Genomic DNA, 17022 nt, shown 5'->3' with positions numbered 1-17022 from the left:
CTTATTTGGCTGAGGCTGCTTAACTAATTCTGCTTCCTTAATCGTGGACCTATCTGTGGCTCACTAGGGTTGGCTAGCGCAGGACTACTTAGCTTGTGGGTCGGCTCTCTCCGGGGTCAGAAGATTGTTCAAGGTTCCTGAATAAACTGCTTAAAGAAGAGCTCTCGGGTCGCGTCATTCTTGCTGGTCGAGGTGGTTGCGACAGGAAAGCACTTTAATGGCTAAGCCATAACTTCAGCTTAGGAAACATTTTTATAATTTGAATTAATCAGAAATATGAGTTTGTTAATAGGAAAATTATTAGCTGTTCAATTTGGCTTGAGATATATATATATACACACACACACACACACACACACACACACACACACACACACATACATATATGCTTTTGTTTTTTTTTTTTTTTGAGGATAGATTTTTATTTTTTTCTTTTGGTTTTTCAAGGTAGGGCCTCACTCTAGCCCAGGCTGACCTGGAATTCACTCTGTAGTCAGGTTGGCCTTGAACTTGTGGCGATCCTCCTACCTCTGTCTCCTGGGATGAATGATGTGCGCCACCATGCCTGACGAAAATGGATTTGAGAAAGCCGTTGAGGCTGAACTATAGAGCAAACAATGATTCAGGCCCAGTAAGAGAAAACACAGTGGATGGTACTAAGTGTTCCCCTACTTACCCCTACTCATGGTTTTTTTTTTTTTTTTTTAATCCAATGTCACAGTTTCACATGAAGCTAAGGCAAGAATTAAAAGAGAAAGCCATCAGCCAGGAGATGCTATCCCGAAGCATAGAGAACAAAAATACACAAAATGAAACAAGAAATCATTTCATGAAGGCATTCACACAGCTGAACACTTTAGAACTTTCTTAGAAATTCTGCAAACATGTCATACTTCTATGATGTTGGTTTCATTTGAAGCTTTCTGATATCAATAACTTCAAGCTAATTTTGGTGAAAGTACTTCTTGTATGTATGTATTTACTTATTTTGAGGCAGGCCCTTACTCTAGCTACTCTGTAGCCCAGGCTGGACTCCATTTCACAGCAATCCTTCTACCTCAGCCTTCCAAGTGCTGGGATTAAAGGTCTGAGTCACCACTCCCAGCTATTTTTATTTATGATATGAGGTCCGGCTATGTTGCTGAAGCTAGGGCTCGCTTGTACTCAAGTCATCTTCCTGCCTCGCCTCCCATGTAACCTGGGCTATAAATGTACACCCCTATTACCAGCTTGGAAGTGGAATAAAACCTCTGTGACTACTCTAATAGATCCTGGAAATGGCGTTCTATCAATCTGTGATTCTGCCTATTTATAAAGTTTAACAACTTTCTGCAAACTAACATGAACGACAGTGAGAACTACAAACAGCTCTAATAAGGCAGTTCCTTCAGGTAGGAAAACCGTTTTTCCTTCTGTTTTCAATGCTGAATATTTTGTGTGTGTATAGTTTTTTGAGACCTGTGCCTCACGCTGTAGCCCAGGCAGGTCTTGAACCTGTAGCAATCCTCCTGCCTAAGGCTCCTGAGTGCTGGGATCACAGGTAGGAGCTACAATACCGAGCAATGTTTATTTTTAAAGATGTGTTACCCGGTTCCTCCACATTCATACAGTGTATGAAACTCAAGATGTGTATGGACAGAGAAAAGATTTGAATGTCCCAATCATCCACTTGGATAAACTTTTGTCCTGGCATTGCTGTGGCTCTGCGACTGGCCGCTGGTAGATGTAAGGTCCCCTTGCTCAGCACTCTAACTCCTCCATGACTTCCATGACAATTGTCCGTGGGCCCTCAGAAGCAGATTGCTCACGGTCCGGTAGTCAACATGCAGGACATTGAGTCCGTTGACAGAGACGACAAACTGACAGACCTTCACCCCCGCTGCAGCCGCAGGGCCACTGGGATCTTCGGCCTGGATGTGGCATGGCTGGCTTCCTCGCACCACAAAGCCCCAGCCCACGGCGTCGCCAACGATCGTGAACATCTTCCTTGCATCCGGAGCCCCCGGAGTCAGGAGCTCCTCAGAAGTGACAGGTCTCTTCAGCACGGACTTGGGGTTGCAGAGCACGGGGGGGCTGCTGCTGAGGTCACCGCTGCTGCTCAAGTTGCTTCTCCGCACGGCAGGCGCGATCTTGACCTCAGCGTTGGGGCTGACTGACATGAAGCTGGTGGACTTGCGGTGGTCATGGCTCTGCTTCCGCAGGCAGAAGGGACTGTCAGGGCTGGAAAAATGGCTTGGCGGTTAAGCGCTTGCCTGTGAAGCCTAAGGACCATGGTTCGAGGCTCGGTTCCCCAGGTCCTACGTTAGCCAGATGCACAAGGAGGCGCACGCGTCTGGAGTTCGTTTGCAGAGGCTGGAAGCCCTGGCGCACCCATTCTCTCTCTCTCTCTCTCTCTCTCTCTCTCTCTCTCTCTCTCTCTACCTGTCTTTCTCTCTGTGTCTGTCGCTCTCAAATAAAAATAAATAAATAAATAAAATAAAATAAAAAATTAGGGACTGTCATGGGTCTCCTGGGAGGACGGAGACTTCTAGTTGAGCAGCTCCATCAGCCTTCCCCTCCGACGGAAGTTCATTCTAAACTGGTAGAGGAGGTTGCTATCCACAAACGGGTGCTTGTTGGACACAGAACCTGGGCGTTCAGGGCACCCAAGAGTTGATATATATATATATATGACATGTATGCAACGTTTCTCTTTCCCTCTCTCAAATAAAATAAATAAATACAAATTTTTAAAAATGTGTGTTTATTCTCAAAATTTTCTAATGCTTGATTTTATTAACATTACAAATTGCTTATATAATATATAATTTATTTTGGCTGAATAAGTTTATAATATACTAAATTTTATATATATTTATTAAAATAAAAACACATTGAATATTATGTTTTTGTTTCCTAAATCACATAAAAAACAAGAGTTGGAAGCCTTCTACTGTATGGAAAATATTAATGATCTATAATGTATGGTAAAGACCTATATGCTACTTGGTTATCATTCTAAAGATTATAGCCATATTATAGGCAGTTACTTAAATGCTTACTGTATGTACAGCAAGAACACAGAGAGCTAGAGCAGGTATCATTATATGAGAAAGAAAAGCCATAATTGTGGCACTTATACTTTTATATATTCCTGACATGCTACAAAATGAATAGGTGGGGAGATGGCTCAGCAGCTCAAAGCAATTGCTTGCAAAGCTGTTACCTGGTTTCAATTCTCATGCATGCATGTTAAGCTAGATGCAAACTTGTGATAACAAGAGACCTTGGCATGCCCATACACACAACCACAAATTAATAAATAATAAAAATATTAAAAATAATAATATTGGGGCTGGAGAGGTGGCTCAGCAATTAAAGGTGTTCTCTTTCAAAGCCTACTGTGGTGGTTTGATTCAGGTGTCCCCCATAAACTTAGGTGTTCTGAATGCTAGGTTCCCAGCTGATGAAGATTTGGGAATTAATGCCTCCTGGAGGGAGTGTATTGTTGGGGGCGGGCTTATGGGCTTTATAGCCAGTTTCTCCATGCCAGTGTTTGGCACACCCTCCTGTTGCTGTGGTCCACCTTCTGTTAGCCAGGGGGTGATGTCCACCCTCTGCTCATGCCATCATTTTTCCCTGCCATCATGGAGCTTCCCCTCGAGCCTGTGAACCAAAATAAATCTCTTTTTCCCAGAAGCTGCTTTTGGTTGGGTGATTTCTACCAGCAATGTGAACCGGATTGCAACAATAAAGTGGTACCGAGGAGTGGGATTGCTGCTAGACACCTGACTGTGTGGTTTTGGACTTTTGCAGCTGATTTTCAAGAAGAATGTGGGAGGATTTGAAACCTTGGCTTAAGAGATGCTTTCCAGTGCTGTAAGTACAGCTTGATGGTCTATCCTGGTCAGAGCTGAAAGACCTGAAGGTAGTAAGAACTATGGACTGTGAGGTTTGGCTTATGAGGATGAGAAAAAGCTTTGCCTGGACTGGGCTAGCAGTTTGTGTGAGAAGCTTGCTCTTGTGCCCATGTCCTGAGAAGTTGTGCAGCGTTGCTTTGTGTAGAAATGAACTGGTGTGTGCAGAAGGATATGGCACAGAAAGAAAAATCTTTGGGTGAACTGTTGCCCATTCAACTGCAACTGAGAGATTACAACCTTTGAGACTGGGCTAGGTGACCTGTGCTGGGGCAACAGAAAGAATGTTGACTCTTTTGAAGGGGCCTCAGTGCTCAAGGAGTGTCCTGTTCTTCAAAGTCTGTTTTATTCCCCCCTGGATTAACAAATTGGCACCTACCTGGTATCGTGGAGTATAAGAAATGCTGGAAAGAGGGTCATTGAGTTTGCAATATGGTCTTGTGTTTTGGAAATGGCCATGGGCAGTGTGAAGCAGGTTTTGCTGGATGCCTGCACAGAGATCCCATGGGGCCATGAGGATGAACCGTGGCTTGCAGTGGAGACCCAGTGGAGATGCCAGGACCATGAGATGGCTGCCGAGGAGCTGCTGCCCCGATGAAGTTTTCCAGGACTGTGAGTAGCGTAGCTGGAGGGACGGAATTGGAATGCCAGAGACTTGTTGCTGGTTAGAATTATCAGACTTGAAGATTTGTCACTGGCTAGAGTTGCTGGACTTGAAGCTACAGAGTTTGATGTTTGCCCTGGTTGTTTTAAATCTTGTATTGGTTGAATGTTTCTTTGCTATGCCCAATACCATCTTTTTCAGTGTGAATATTAATCTGTGCCATTATGGGATTTTTGAGGTTATATTTTGGTATTATGGCTCAGTTAAAAGATCTTGGACTATGGGGATGTAAGAACATCACTGGGATTGATAAAAACTATGGGGACTTTTAAAATGAGATGAATGCATTGTATTTTACATCATGTATGGATATCAGTTTATGGGGGCCAGGGGCAGAATATGGTGGTTTGATTCATGTGTCCCCCATAAACTTAGGTGTTCTGAATGCTAGGTTCCCAGCTGATGGAGATTTTGGAATTAATGCCTCCTGGAGGGAGTGTATTGTTGGGGGCAGGCTTATGGGCTTTATAGCCAGTTTCCCCATGCCAGTGTTTGGCACACCCTCCTGTTGCTGTGGTCCACCTTCTGTTAGCCAGGGGGTGATGTCCACCCTCTGCTTATGCCATCATTTTTCCCTGCCATCATGGAGCTTCCCCTCGAGCCTGTGAGCCACAATAAATCTCTTTTTCCCAGAAGCTGCTTTTGGTTGGGTGATTTCTACCAGCAATGTGAACCGGACTGCAACACCTACTGTTCTAGATTAGACTCATCAGTACACAACTGTTGCAGACACTTTCTTAAGTTTTGGCACAAACATCTGACCAGAAGCAGTTTATGGGAGGAAAGGATTTACTTTATGGTCATAGTTTCCAGGGAAACTTCACTATGGCAGAAGATCACTTCAGAAGAAGGTCACTTCAGAATATATCCATAACACAGGGAGAGATGAGAGAGAGAGACATGAGCTCAAGCTTGTTCTCTACATACACCTTGACTTAAGATTCATTTCTAGTGACATACCTGCTCTAACAGGCCTCTGCTAGCTGGAGACTAACTGGATGCTTGATTAAAATATGCAGAGACATTTATCTTACCCATAACTGTGGGCTAACTCCACAGTGCATGATCCATATACCTCAACAAGGAGGGGCCAATGGGAGGAGGTAGGTCATGGATGAGCCTAACAATGGTACCAAACTGACTTTATTTTCTGAATACAAAACTAATTAATAAAAATATTTAAAAAATACCCAAGGCCATGGGGATTTTGCCATTCAAACCACCATACCAAGTAAAGCCATATGGACAAAGTGGTGCACACACCTGGAGTTTGCTTGTGTCAAACAAGTAGATGGTAGGGTAAGATACCCAATAGAGCTCTCTGGCCATCATATACACACCATGGAGCATGCATGTCCCAGCTTATGCACACACAAATCCCCTCAAGCAGTGATTATAATTTATGCACTGGTCTTTTCTGATTTGTCAACACAAAATTGATAAAAAATATTTTGAAACAAAAAAACTTTCCAATTTGATGTTGCTGTAACAGAATTCCAGAGACTTGGAAGTTCATAAAGAAAAGAAGTGAATTAAGTTCACAGTTTTGGAGTTCAAAGTCCAACATTATGTGAGCATAGTGCAAGTGACTGCTCACAAATATTAATGAACTAGGAAAGAAGAAAGGCAAATGAAGGTGCAAATAGTTATTTTTTTTAAGTTTGCCAGTGATAACATAAAATTTATATTTGAAAATTGCTATTTTCTCAGTGATCTGAGATTATAATTGGTCATCAAGTAAATGGGAGGGAGGAAGAGAGGAGATGATTTAAGAAGAGAACACAAGAAGCTTTACAAATGAAAGGCTTTTGGGGGATTTAGAAATAGTCCTAGTTGTATTAAGTGCCCATTGGTCTTGGTATGAGAGAGCGCTTATTGAGTGACAGTTCTCTAAAGAGTCTGATGTGGTTGACAAGAAGATGGTGAGTAGGAATCATCCAAGGATGGAATTTTCTCCACTGAGAGTAACTGGAGCAAAAAGCAATGAAATTGAGAATATTTGAAAAATGTAAAATGATGATATGCAGTCAAATATGTGTGAGATAGGAAGGGAAATGAAACTTGGAAAGTATTGAGAAGTGATAAGAAATTGATGTGGGAAGTGAATAAGAGTTCTCTATAAATCAAGAACTGGGTCAGTGAGCACACTGGATGGAAGCCAGTTACTTCCCAACCACTGTTTTCTAAGTAATTAGTAATTCATCCAGTTGGCTCTTTTTATAAATTTGTCAGACACAAATATCATGCCCATTGGCTTTGTCATAAGAATGATGATGAAGCTGTGGCCTAGGATCTGTAATGTGCATACCCCGATTATAACATAAATTACTATACATAACACTATGTCTACAATGTGCACTGTAAGCTGTGCTTTCTCCTACTTTTCCCCATCATACTCTGCCATAGAGACAGAATTTTAGCCTTTTACCATATGATCCTGAAAGAAAAACATCAGATGTGTGCTTAATAAATGTTCTGGATGATGAGGGTGATGTGATAGTGTCCTGCTTTCTAAGTAAGTAGCATTAAAACAAATATTGGTTTTTTTCTGAATGCAAAAACAAAGAGATACCCTCCATCAATATTTATGTGTGAGGCTCAAAGTTATGAATGTAATATGATATTTTCTCCAGTTATACAAATTAGTGTTCCATAATATGACATGGCTCTATGAAGAGTGGCGCTAGTTAAAGTGCTGCATTGTATACTAATGACCTTATATTTAGAAATCCTTTTAATAGTTATTTGAAGAGATTTATGAAGTGGTTATTTATATGTAACAGAATACTAATATGAATTGGGAATCATTTTAGCTATTTGCTGATACTCATTTTTTTCCCTTTTAAGCATTACTGTTTAACATTATATTGGGGGAGACTATATGGAAAATATCATTGTATTTCTAAGTGTTGTTATTTTTAAACAATAAAATATTTTAGAATATTAAACTTTCAAATACTATCAAGTTTTCATCATTGTCATGCTAGAAAACAAGGTCATGAAAAAGCATTTATGTCAAGGGGCTTAAAAGAACTTGACACTAAGATTCTTAGAAAAATAATGGAAACATCTCACAGCAAAATGTACAATAAATCTCACTCCTAATTTTTAGAACTCTCTAGATGTAACTTACAAGCAAAAGGTGAAACTTAAGTGGGCTAGAGATTGCTTAGTAGTTAAGGTGCTTACCTGTGAAGCCTAAAAACTCAGGTTCAATTCCTCAGTACCCAATGTAAGCCAGATACACAAGATGACACATGCATCTGGAGTTCATTTGCAATGGCTAGAGGTCCTGATTCACTCCTTTTCTCCCTCTCCCTCTTTCTTCCTCTATCTTGCTCAAATACATAAATAAATAAGTAAATATTTTTCTGAAGTGGCCACCTATGGAGTATTATTGATAGGTTAATTTATTTTGCATTGCTTGCATGGAAGAGCTCTAAATTTAGAAACAAACACTAGTCAGAATTTGGAATCTTCAACAAGTGCTCAGGAGAAAGATGATGCCAAGCAGAGGAAGAAAGATCATGGAAAGGAAGGAACTCATATGCAGATATTATTTATAAATGCTGAATGGAAAGGGCTCCCAGATGAAGATCATACCTGGACAGAGAATATCCACCATTGGCCAATATTCTGGTTGGCAAAAGTCTGCAGGCTTGGTTGATGGTTAGACATCACTCACAGTAATCTTTTAGTACCATAGTGCTTCTCTTTCCCAGCGATTAAAGCCTGACTTTTGACACAATTGCAAAGATCTTCCTCAATCCATCCTATGTTTCACAATGTGAGGCATCAAATCAAGAACACAGACAACCCCCCCCACCACATGGCCTGCATTCAATTAGGAAAGGCCCTGCTAACTCCAGCCTTCCTTCTGGGACAGGCTACAGTGTTGTACATCTCCATGGAAGCTCACCTTTCCACATTCCCAACACTCTTTGTCTCACACAGATGTTGGTGCACACAGCACTCCAAAATAAGCCTCCTTATTTGAGTGTCTAACGTCTGTTTGGCAGGGAACTTGCCAACATCAGAAGCTATCCTTCCCTCATGATTCTCCACCAATTAGGCTGTGTTCTTCTGTACATAACTATCCTACCCTTACTGCTGCATTTTTCTCCTTCCTGGATTTTCCATGTTCTGATACTATCCCCAGGAAAAATACTGCTGACACATACAGTTTTTAAATCAGCTTTACTATCATTCTTCTCTTGGCCTTTCTTTCTTTTCATATCCGAATAATTTCTCTCGTTGAAGAGATTTCCCCTGAATACTTCTCTTCAAACATACATGAACATTTAGGATTTGAGAGTTTTTGTTTCTTTCCTTTTGGTTTTGTAAGACTTTTCAATGTTTTCCAATTGATGTTAGAAGACTGCTTCTTTGTGAGGCCTATGGAATAGACTCATAAATAAATCAGTAGATGTTTTGCCCATCCACTGCATTCAACAGTCTTCCTAGAGGTGACAGTAACATAAGTGGCATTCAAACTCTTCCAAATATGTCTACAGTGTGGTTTTATTGTTCTAATTACGTTCTGTGAAAGCAGTTCTCCTTTATTACCCAAATGAGAGTTATTATTGTCTTTCTCTTTGATAATTGCATTTGTGGTATTTATTTCAGGGTTTCTAAGATCCTTTAAAGCCTATTTCATTTTTTTTTGTGAATTTAATGCTAATTAAAATAATGGATTAGTAGGTTTGGAAAAAATCAAACCATTATTCAGCCAGAACAATGGAAGGGCTTATTTAATTGACCACCCCGAATCGTATTAAAACAGTCTTGGAAGAAGCATCACAAAAGTCAACTGCTACAGATTTTGTCCTGTATCTGCAGGAGATACTAAACTTTTTTTTTTTTTTTTCTGTCTAGATGATTTTAAAGAAAATGTGAGGCTGGTTTCATTAATAGGTACTAAAACTCTGGAAAGCAGCTAGACAGTTTACTTCTATCATTATTCTCTGAATTCTATGGACAGTGCTTGCAATGATGAGATGGAGTCAGAGTGTGGCTTACTAACTCCATCAAATGTGTTGCTTGCCACCTTGGGTGTCTGTAGTGAAAGTGAACCAGATATACTTTGGTTGTTATCCCCACTGGCAACTTGTTCTACAAGATTAAGATTAAAGTAGAAGGATAACACTTTTGTGTTCGAAAATTAAAGATGTTTTGTGACTACAATGGTAAGTTATTTATTTGTTTGTTTATTTATTTATTTTGAGGCAAGTCCAACAGACTGGCCTTTTTTGTTTTTTTTCCATTCAAGAAGAAAAGAGAGAATTGGCACACTAGGGCCTCCAGCCACTGCAATCGAACTTCAGACTTGTGTGACCCCTTGTGCACATGTGCAACATTGTGTGCATGTGTCACTGTGCATCTGACTTATGTGGGACCTCGAGAGTCAAACATGGTTGTTGGGGTTCACAAGCAAGTGCCTTGACCACCAAGTCATCTCTCCAGACCCAAAGGCAAGTTTATAAGAATCCCTGTTTTATTCTTTCAATTTTGTAAACATTTCTTTCTTGATAATAACAATTGCATTTGATTCTATATGATAAATAAATAAAAACAATGACAGTGTGAACTGATTAAATGTGTTGGTATTTGAAAAGAGACAGGCAGAACCAGCCAGTCCAAATTGGTCCAAACCTTGACTTCTCAGATTTGTTGATGAGTTAGCTTTGAACTATATGAGGAGAAATTCCTTAACCATTGTATCAACCAGAAGAAAGGGAGAGAAACACACAGTCTTGGAATATGTTTTAAATAGTTATCCAGTGAATCCACTTGTAGGTGTCTAATTTGTGGATGAATAGTGTTTAAAATATTTAGTTATGGGCATGTCCATCACAGTTTTTTGAGTAAAAATGGAAATGATGTGATGTAATCATACAGCTATTTTGCAATTAAATGATTGTACATGACCACATGATGAAGCATAATATACAGTGAATTTAAATAAAGACCTGATGACAAAACTGTATGTTTGTCTGTTAAGCCACATATACATATATGTATATGTATTTTTTTCAGATAGGAATACACAGATATTACTCTTAGTGGAACTAGTGACATTTAAATTTTCTTGTTTTTAGTTGGATTTTGTTTCTAAAAGAAGCTTTTTCTGGATGGTTGAGCTGTTATTGTAAGTAAAATGTACAGCTTGTTTGATGGGCTGGCTGGTCAGTGAAGAGGGATAAATTTGAACTCATATTTTCAAGAGTAACAGGTACATGAACATAGGAATTCAGGAGGAATTTCTTTTTAAACCTCTGTAGTGAGCTTTGATTGACATATAAAATGTCATGCACAATAATGATATACAACTCAATAAGTTTGGTAATATATGTACCATACTGTGGTATATGCTTAACATATACTGAGGACAGATATTTTCTAACTACAAAATTACAACTACCAATATGTATGGACTTTAAGCAACGTATTGTCTTCTCCAGCTATAAAAACCCTTATTTTAGAATTTCAAACAAGGATTTATTATATTTTGGCAAGAGTCTCCTATTTCTAGTATAGTACTTTTTTGTTTCATTTTATTTTATTTTTATTAGATATGGACATATTTAGAATGTAAACAACACATGTTAGTACCATCCTTTCCCTCCTCCCTGGCCCTTTTCTGAAGAGTCCTTCCTCATGGGAGATATAGGTCAACCCCTGGAAAATTGTGGATCATACATTATGGGTAGAGGGGAGAGGCAGTGTCTCTGTGCAAAATGTACCAACCTGTTGCTCTGACAATCCCAGCCCCTTTCCGCAAAATTCCCTGAGCCATGCTGGGAGCATTTTAAGTCTATTTTAGTGATGGGCTCTTAGGAGCCTCTGGATCTCTGGTTTGGTATGTGCTGAGTGTCCTCAGTGTCTATCTCCTTCACCCTTGTGTTGATATCAGGTTCACAGAGAAAGCAGAAGTCTTGCTCATTTCCCCAATTCCATCGCAGTTTCAGATGGGGCCAGGGTGGAGTGTACTGGGTCATTTATCTCCTCAGGTCCAGCTAATATCTGAGAAATAAAAGCAGATTATTCAACAGAGACTGAATTCAGCACCAGGTAAATGGGATAGCAATTATTAATTTAGAAAGAATTTGAAGGGTATAGACCCTCTAATAGCCCAAGGTTAGTGGGAGCTTGACAATGGAAAACAGAATCATTATCTGGATATGATTGACTTGTTTTCCAGTTCCCAGATATGGTTTCCTTTCCACTGAGTGGATCTGTTAGCTAATCCAAGTGAAGTTGGTTACCTACCATGCCTGTTTGCCACTATGCACTTGTATGAGCATCACACCAGGTTGTTTGCTTCTGAATCACTTAGACTTAGAGTTACTTGGACAGAAGTTGGCCACTTTCCCCCAGAAGCTCATAGAGCACGTTCCAGCACTAGATGGGCTAATTGCCTAAGGACTGGCTCTTTCCTGAATTCCAACCAGGTTCCTCCATGGTTCTTTCTACCAGTGTATTATGTCTTCAGCATTAGGGTCTTACCATTGATCTCTGGTGGATAATCAAATGCTCCAACAAAAGTCTTTCTTGTTTGTTTTGGGAGCTGTAGTAGGTTTCTCTGATCAACAGCTCATTGTGAGTGTAGACTACATCCTGGTACAGGGAATTAGAGGCATGAGTCAAGGGAATGGAATAAAAGAAAAAGAGAAGAAAGATAAACCGGAGAAATTTAAGGTTATGTTTTTCACAGCCTCTCCAGGTTACCTTGATCCAGCTGTTCCCCCTAAGGTCCTTGGAGGGTTTCACCTTTTAATCTGATTTCCAGGATATAGGATTCTTTGGTACCAGTTCAATTTGGCTTAAGTTTTGTGCCCCCTTTCCCTTCAAGACCTGCCCTTCCTATTGTCCAAGCCTAAAGATGCTAGCTATTCAGGTATGTCTGCCACTCGTGCTAATTCAGGTTAGGAAATGCAGATGAGTAGAACCATGTGATTCTTGTCTTTCTGTGAATATGTGAGTTCACTTTGAATGACCCATTCCAAATTTAACCATTTTCCTACAAATTTCATTGTGTCATTTTTCTTAGGGCTGAGTAGAATTCCATCATGTAGATATACCACATCTTGTTATCAATTTATCCAATGATGGGCTCATGGTATGATTCCAGTTTTTAGCTATTGAGCAGCTATAAACATGTTTGAGCAAATATCTCTGAACTGAGATGTGGATCATTTTGTAGAAATGCCCAGTAAGGGCAAAAGAGGGTCTGTTGGAAACTCTACATTCATCATTTTCAAGAGTTTCCATATTGATTTCCATAGCAGCTGTACCAGCTTACATACCCCCAACAATGAATGAGTGTTTCTATTTCTCCACAGCCTTGCCAACATTTTATTTCATTTTATTTTTTTGTTTCCTATCATTACTAGGGTAAGGTGGAATCTCATAGTTGTTTTAATTTCATTTCCCTAATGGACAGGGAAGGTGAACGTTTTTTCTTAAGTTTGTGTTAGCCATTTGTAATTCTTCCTCTGAGAACTCCCTATTTAGTTCTCTGCCCCACTTTCAGTATAGGTTGTTTGATTTTTTTATTGTTTAGTTTTTTGAGTTCTTTGTAGACTCTAGATATTAGGCTTCTGTCAGTGGTATACCTGGCAAAGATTTTCTCTCATCCAGTGGGTAATCTACTGGCTCTTCTTATGGTATGTTTGTGTAAAAGCTTTTTAGCTTCATGAGATCCCATTGGTTGAGTATGTGTTCAATTTTCTTGGCTATAGGGGTTTTCTTCAGGAAGTCTTTCCCAGTCATATAATGTGGAGAGTGCCTCCTATTTTTCTTTCAGTAGATGAAGAGTTTCAGGTCTTATATTGTGGTCTTTAATTCATCTGGTCTTGATATTTGTGTATTATAAAATGAGTGGGCCTAATTTCATTTTTCTATAAATGGTCATCCAATCAGTCCAACACCATTTGTTGAAGATGCTGTTTTTTTGTTTTTTTTTTTTCTCCAGTCTTCATTATTAACACATTTGTCAAAGATCAAGCAGCTGTATTTACTTGCCCAAAGGTCTGGGTCTTCAATTTTGTTCCATTGCTCTATGTTTCTGTTTTTATTCGAGTGTCATGCTGTTTTTGTCACTATGCCTTTGTGATCTAGCTTTAGATCAGGAATGGTGATACTGACAGAGTTTTTTTTTTTTTTTTTTTTTTCTGAGGATATGTTTGGATATCTGAGGTCTTCTAAAATTCCACATGAATTTTGAGATCAATTTTTCAATATCTGTGAAGAATGATGGTACTTTTATTGGTGCTGCATTAGATCTGTGTATTGCTTTTGGTAGACTTGCCTTTTTTACAATATTACTTCTATCTATCCAGGAGCATGGGAGGACTTTCCATTTTCTCAAGTCCTCCTATACTTCTTTCTTGAGTATTTTCTTTTCTTTTTCTTTTTTTTTTCATTATATAGGTCTTTCATATCCTTGGTTAGTGTTATTCCAATGTGCTTCATTTTTGTTATAGTGGTTGTTGCAGCTATTGAAAATGGGCTAGCCTCATTGATTTCTTGCTCTGTATATTTGTCCTTTTCAGATGATTTTTATGCATTTCTTTTGCATCCTGCCACTTTCCTGAAGGAACTTATCACCTTTAGAATTTTTGATTTGGGCACTTTCAGGTCACTTATATATGTGATCATGTCATCTGCAAATAGGGCTAACTTTACTTCTTCTGTTCCAATTTTACTCCCTTTTATTTCTTTCTCCTGTCTTTGTTGCTTGGCATAGTACTTCTAGTGTTATGTTGAAGAGTTGTAGTGAGACAGAGCACCCCTGCCTTTTATCCAATCTCAGTGTGTACTCCTTGGGTTTTTTCCCATTAAGTATTATTTGGGCTTTAGAAGTTTTATATATAGTCCTTATTGTGTTGAGATATAAACCCTCCATGCCTATTCTTTCCAGATTTTTGATCATGAAATGGTGGTGTATTTTGTCAAAGGCTGTCTCTGCATCAATTGAGATTATCCTGTGGTTCTTATGGTTAAGTTTATTTATGTGGTGCATTACATTGACCACTTTCTTTATCTTTTTTTTTTTAATTTGTATTTATTTATTTTATTAGTTTTCTATTCTGCAAGTATAGGCTTTAGCAATGGGAATCTGAGGCAGCCTGGGGCAGTTGCCAAGCAGCCTGGACTTTGGCTCCCACTTGCCAAAGCCACCTGTTTACTGCCTGAGAGGGGAGCCAAAGTTGCCTGAATTCTCAAGCAGTAATGAGCCAAAGATGCCTGAGTTGGAACGCAGAGGGAGACTGAGGTACCAAGCTCTGAGGCTGCCCAAACTCTGGCTGGAAACACTGGGACTGGGAAACAGTCTGCGCTCCCCCCGCAACAGGAGAATGGAGGATGACCTGCGGGGCAGACAGGTAGGGGATGGCCCCTGAGCTGGCACAAGTGAGAGACACAGTCTGGGCTTGTGTGGCAGTTGCTGTGGGGCTGGGCTCGCTGAACGTGCAGCAGCCGGTGTATAATGTGGGCAGGTATGCAGAGCAGTTTAAGCTTCTGCACACAGGGGTTGATCAGCGTGCGACTGGTGTGTGACTGGTGCGCAATTGGAGCGCGGCGACTGTGGTGGCAGGGCACACGGGCTATTTGGTGGGAGGGGTTGTCTCTCTGCCCACGAGGGGATCCGCGATTCCCTGTCCCCGCCCCCCAGTGCCCTCCCACTGACAAGAAGACCCAGAAAACTCTTAACGTCTTGCCTTTCTTTCCCCGGGATTTGCAGTGCAGCTAGGCAGTCGCAGTCTTGGCCGGAAGTCTGGAGACAGAGCTTTCGAAGGTGATTAGAGTTATACAAGGTGCTGAGAGTTGAGCTCTCGTTTTGAAATAGTCCCTGTCAGAAGATCAAAGAGCTTGAACTCACTCTTGGACTGTGTGCATAAATAAGAACCGATCTGAGCTTAGAGGTAGCTGACAACAACACAAAGGTCTTCAGAGTGAAAATCTTTGTCTTGCACTTTTCAGTATCCAGAATTGAAAATGCATATGTTGTTTAACCTACACATTCTACAGTATTTTTATGACAGACAGACATTGCAGTAATCACAATATATTATCAAATCATATTGTATGATGGTTCTTAGTCTATCCAAAGTTTTAGATTGATCCATGACAACTGTGAGAAGTAAGTGATTAATATTTTATCTAAAACAGTTTAGTAAAGCAAAAGGCCCTTTAAATGTACAGAACATTTACCAAACACTATTTGATAAAACAGATGTGTGATTTGGCATATTATGTACCTTAAAAGGACCATATTATTCCAACAAGCTTATAAGAACATGGCCTGATAGTTGTTGAGTTATAAATGGAATCCTATTTATTATATAAGCTTAGTGCTATACTATTATTGGATTTGTCTTGCAATTATTACCTTCTTCTTACTCATATTTATTAGAGGTAATATTTTCCCAATAGAACCCTCTATGTTAATTTAAAGTACTTTGATACTTTCAGGTAACTGGTATGTTTATAGGTTTTATTTCAGGTGCCATATCTGATTTGTAGCTACAATTAAAGCACAAGTTTGTAAATGAAAGAAAAACAAGAATAAAAATTATAAGGTTTCCTAGACACTTACAACATTCATTCTACATTGTTGAAAACAAGACTGCCACACTACACTGTATGTGAAGAAATGCCAAGCAGGTGTTATGTAAATCAGGAGTAAATCATTGACAGATAAATTAAATAGTCATGATCTGAATATTGAATTTAGGCAAGCATCACAGTCTATTGGCGCCAAGCTAGATTTCTTGTCTGCTGTGATATTCTCGTTAAACAGTCATCCATCCTGGTGACTTTAGTCTTGTGAGACCCACATGGGCAAAGCTCATCTATCAGTCTTGACTAAGTCACAGCAGCGGGGGTCATGAGAAGCCTAGTGTATATTCTGATCCTTTGACTTTAAGAACACATTTCAGGTCTCAATGGTACAGTGATGTTATAGTGAAATGCTATACTATCTACCCTCATTAAAAATTCCTTTTGCTGTTTAGACTCGCTGTGGACTATGATACAAAGCACATCAGAACACATTAGTTTTTTAAAGTGTTATTTCCCATAATTGATGATTGTTTTTTATTTTTGTTTGACTTCATTGAGAATCTGGAAAAAATGAATTTTTAAACACTAAGAGTAGCAATGCTTATTGTTTATCCACAGAATACCTCCAATGCTAAAAGAAGGATATATAAAATGATGAACAATTTCATCAGTGATTTTTAGATTCAAACCAGGTGATTCTGCTTTATGCAATTCTAACAGTGGAGTAATTTTGAGTAACAGATTTAAATGTGGAAAATTGTTATGTCAACTGTTTTTCATCATATTGTCAAATAATAGTTTCTATGAATTAATTAAAGCTAGCTATTTTCTGATTAAAAAAATAATTAAAAAAAAACATGCAATGCTAGCCAGGCATGGTGTCATGCACCTTTAATC

General features: G+C 39.4%; 1 pseudogene; it reads right to left on the bottom strand.

Moving 5' to 3' along the window:
* Positions 1 to 1740: 1740 nt before the first annotated feature.
* LOC123458698 lies at positions 1741 to 8795 on the bottom strand (annotated as a pseudogene).
* Between the last annotated feature and the right edge of the window lie 8227 nt (positions 8796 to 17022).

This window comes from Jaculus jaculus, chromosome 2 (assembly GCF_020740685.1).
Source record: "Jaculus jaculus isolate mJacJac1 chromosome 2, mJacJac1.mat.Y.cur, whole genome shotgun sequence".
Taxonomy (NCBI): domain Eukaryota; kingdom Metazoa; phylum Chordata; class Mammalia; order Rodentia; family Dipodidae; genus Jaculus; species Jaculus jaculus.
The sequence above is the reverse complement of the archived record's forward strand: the minus strand, read 5'-3'. Positions and strand labels throughout refer to the sequence as shown.